This window comes from Pinus tabuliformis, chromosome 2_1, assembly GCF_031772625.1.
Source record: "Pinus tabuliformis cultivar Carrire ecotype Pingquan chromosome 2_1, CPIR1, whole genome shotgun sequence".
NCBI lineage: Eukaryota > Viridiplantae > Streptophyta > Pinopsida > Pinales > Pinaceae > Pinus > Pinus tabuliformis.
The window spans coordinates 555,086,460-555,090,968 of NC_142299.1; the positions used below are offsets into that span (position 1 = coordinate 555,086,460).

The 4,509-nt window shown below is 33.1% G+C and overlaps 1 pseudogene; it reads right to left on the reverse strand.

The window, feature by feature from the left end:
* Window positions 1–2,177: 2,177 nt before the first annotated feature.
* LOC149201579 (putative inactive patatin-like protein 9 pseudogene) lies at window positions 2,178–2,621 on the reverse strand (annotated as a pseudogene).
* Window positions 2,622–4,509: the final 1,888 nt, after the last annotated feature.

Below are 4,509 nucleotides of genomic sequence, written 5' to 3' on the forward strand. Positions count from 1 at the left end.
CCTCTTCCCCCTCCTCCTCCTCTCTATGCTTATCCTCTTACTCTACCTCCTCCACCTCCGCTCCCTTTGCCTCCCTCTTCCTCCACCACTTCCACCTCCTCTCCCTCCCTTTTCCTCCTTCCCCACCTCTCCCTTTGCCTCTCCCCCTACCTCCTCCCCCTCCCCCTCTTCCTCCTTTTCCTCCCCCTCTACCTCTTCACCCTCCTCTCTCGCCACCTCCCAGTAATCCTCCCCTGCTTCTACCTCTTCCTCCTTAGTTTCCTCCCTCGCTTCTACCTCCTCCTCCTCCCGTGCCTCCTCCCCCTTGGCCTCCTCTGCCCCTCAATCTCTGCCTATTTCCTCCTCCTCCTCCACCTCATCCTCTCCTCCTCCTCATCGTCCTAAGAAAAAGATAAAAAAAAAATTAATTACATATCATTTCATTGCCTTTATTTATACTAGTTAGGATACTTACATATTTTCATATTATTTTATAGTGAATGATAATTCAATTATCACTACTTGAATGTTAATACAACAAATAATCTACATAAAAAAAATGCAATATAAATAATTAATTATATGTTCTCAAATGCAATTGCAAATAGCTTCCTCGACATTGGAGCGAATCAGGTTAGAGTGCCCCAAACACAAAATTACAAAAACATTCTATGTATGACCAATACCTTCTTTATTAAGATGTATTTCTGATCTAATTGCAATTGACTACCATTATACCAGAACAGATCGGTCTTTCGAAATTGCAACCATTCAACTTTTCTTGTTATTTGTGTTTAAATCTCAAAAGAAAATTTAATTTCCTAATGATGGGTGAGGAGACAAATATTGATATGAAATGTGTGAAAAAAGGTATAATGGGGCAGTAAAAGTATAAATAAATGTTATCCAAAGTTGCTGAAAAATAATTATAAATAAGACTTTGAAACAAGTGCTCAACATTTCAAATGTGAGAACAAAATTATCCATAAATGCTATTCATAGATGCAGAAGGAATTATTCCTAAATGTTATCTATCACAACAAGAAATAATAGAGAGAAGATGTCCTTGCAGGGTAGAGAACTGCCGTTACAAGCACTTCATTTTCTTGTGGATGAGAGATTATAGGTCCTCCTCACATATTGAATCCCATACATTGAGATTTATATATATTTATAGGCTCACGATGTATAACAAGATTTAACTTCTAGAATTACGGAGAGATTTAGTCGATGTTAAGTGAGTTTATTTGTATGAAAAGATTTATACACTCAAGCTATAAAGCAAATGCAAATATTTGTATTACAAAATTTGATATAGCTGGTATATGTATTATAACAATATTTTGAAATGTAGTTTAATAATATTACAGATCTTGTAATTAGCTTTGAAATTTATAAAACTAACTCTAATAAATAGTTAAGGTGGAAATTGTAATTAAGTTGCTAGGTAAATTTATGGAAAAAATTGTGTTGGGATTCAATCAACTAATGAAATAGTCCGATTAAGTTGATAGAAATAAAAACAAATTTTAATTCTAAAGCAAAAATAAGGCAGTTAAAGGTGATGGATTGATTAAGCTAGCATGAAACTAATATAAATTTAATTGAAGAAAGATAGAGAATAATACAAAGTACGATAGGTATCTAAAAACTGATTAAAATGCAAAGTAATTCATTTATTAAACTAGATTAAACCAGATTCATCGCAAATTCATGCAACCATTGAGGGGAAAATATTGAATGAGAATGGAAAGTATTACATACGTGTAGCTCCAATTTGCCTCGCGAAAGATGTTGAAAGATTTGTATCATACTAAAGTCTCGTCTCTCCTCTTTTTTCCATTGAGCTCATCTAAGAAATCAACATTAACATCCTCCTCCTGCAACGTAGGATGACATGAAAACGGTACCAAGAAATAAACACACGATCAAATTGACAAAAAATAATGATATATAGATGGAATTCGATGCCGCAAAGCTTAAAATGATACAATATAAATGGAATTCGATGCCGCAGAGCTTAAAATGATACCATATAAATGGAATTCGATGCCATCCATGCATACGATCATTGATAAACATACATGCGTTGCTTTCTGTCACCAAAAGCCATGCTAACTACATGATCCACAATATCTGAGATTTCTTCACTCACAATATTCATAATCGGCCTTGCCCATTCCACTATTCCCCACTTTTTATGGACAATCAATTGCTCCCGCTCCTAGGGACAACACCAAAATATCATCCACCCCATTAACAGATGCAAAGTCAACCTTATTATTCAACACATGAGTAATGGCCGCTGCTGTGGGATTGTTCATGACAAACCCTCCATCTACTCCCACAATTGTTGTTTGCCTGTCCACGGACTTAACGGGAATAGGCATCTCAAATCCTAGAGAGCACATGGTCACATGACAAACCTCCCACATAATGAACTTGTAATTCTGCATGTGCTTTGCACTTGCCTCTGTGAACAGGAACGGTGAACCACTGCATAAATCGTAGAAAGGTATCAGAATCAGGTTCACTGTGTCTCTCAATTTTAATAGTTGCCCATTTCTACTTCTCAATAGACCCTGCATATTGATGCAGCCACTGCCTCGAGCCTCAGGATTAACCTGCCCAGTAACCCACATGATGATGGAATTTTAGTATTAACATGTGTTTCGCCTTTTCTATAATGAAATACATTGTCTCTTGGACCGTGTAAAGAGCTCTGTTGTTTTCACCCTTTGTAACCAAGGCACTCCTCTCCCACTTCCTTCAACGACTATATTCCCTTCGCAGGCCCCTTTCAAAGTTTCATAGACTCCAAGGTTTCATGGTTTCCATTATATAAATGCAAGTGGCCATTATCAGAGTGCAACTTGGAATTTTCATATTTTCCCTAATATAAAAGAAAATGACCATTATTCAAGTCCGATAAATTGCTTTCTTGTAATATGTTGCTTTTGTCAGAGAATATGATTTTGTGCGAATATGCCTATAACAAACTCCACAGTAATGGAATTTGTCAGAGATTATAACAAACTACACGTGCCCATTACTTGTCATAAATTCGTTTGAACTTTGGATGTTATCCAAGCGCCCACTACTCTCGTTACCTGTCACATAGGGCAACCACCACTTGCGCATGTGCGTTTAAATTCGTTTCAATGGTTCCATAATACAATATAATATTTATCATAACGATTCCATGTAGCGAATTAAAATTATCTTACGATTTCATTTTCTAGTGCAGAGATGTGTTGCTTGTGAACAAGATCAAATGTTGTGTACCAAAAGTTCTCCGAGAAATACAGACATCCAAGGCTATGATAAAATTTGGAATGTCACGCAATGTATGTACTAGCTCCAAAGATCCAAAATAATTTGTAGGTTGTTCCATCTTATACCATAGTTTGGATCGAAGAAATTTTGTTGTCATAGAATTTGAGGGCGATGAATGGATGTCTGTTTCCATCCAAAAAAAAATAAAAAAACCACATAAAACATAAATAAAGAAAGTATCATATGCAAAGTTCTGGAAGTCAAGTACCATTATGTATTTCTTTTATGAATATACATTTTGTCTAAATAGAACATAAATAAAGAATGCAATATATGCAAAGGTCGCGCACATTATGTATTTTTTTCGGCGAATATATATCTAATACACCTCGATCTTGATGAATTCTTTGTTCATGATAATTTTTGTGTATGAGATTTCAATATCTTTATTTTGACTGATATTCTATGATTAAGGTAGAGATTTGACCATTATTTTTAGGTATGGTTTATTTGTAAATGAAATAATAAAATTAATTTTAATTTTATTATTAAATATATTCAAAAATATGTTTTATGTTAGTTATAATTAAAATTTAACATTTAGTATTAATTTAGTAATAATATGAATTCTTAATTTGTAATGTTTTAAATATTCAAAACATATATTTTAGTATATTAAATTTTTTTTTTTTATGAAATTGAATTTTAAAATATAATTATACTCATTCAAAAAGCCACTACATTATAAAAATGAAAATACTAAATGATCAAATAAGATTATTATGTTTTAAATATTTATTTTAATAAGAATATATTTTATTTTAAAAAAATAAAAATATGACAAGGCTATTAAAAAAAACCAAAAATAACACTGAGAAAATGAAGAAAGAACTAAAACCTATGGACCAATTATTTTAATACAATCAACCAACTTTAGAAAATAGAAAAAGAGAAAAGATTATAAAATCATTTTTACTAGATGCATATACAACCACTACAATAACTTATGTGTGTGGGTTAACACATTTTTTAAGGTTGTAACAAGTATGCATTTATGTATTTATATTTAGATGAAGTCATTCTTTGAGTTTTAGTTAAGCCTAGAATCTAGCTCTATGTCTAAGTATTCCTTGATTCTCCGCAACTATGCTTACTTGGTAAGGGATGGATCTGTAAATCGATAGAAGTGAAGATTTGAAACTTAAATTTCTCGGAATGTCGAGGTGCCTTTTATTTTCTTCTCACAATATATTT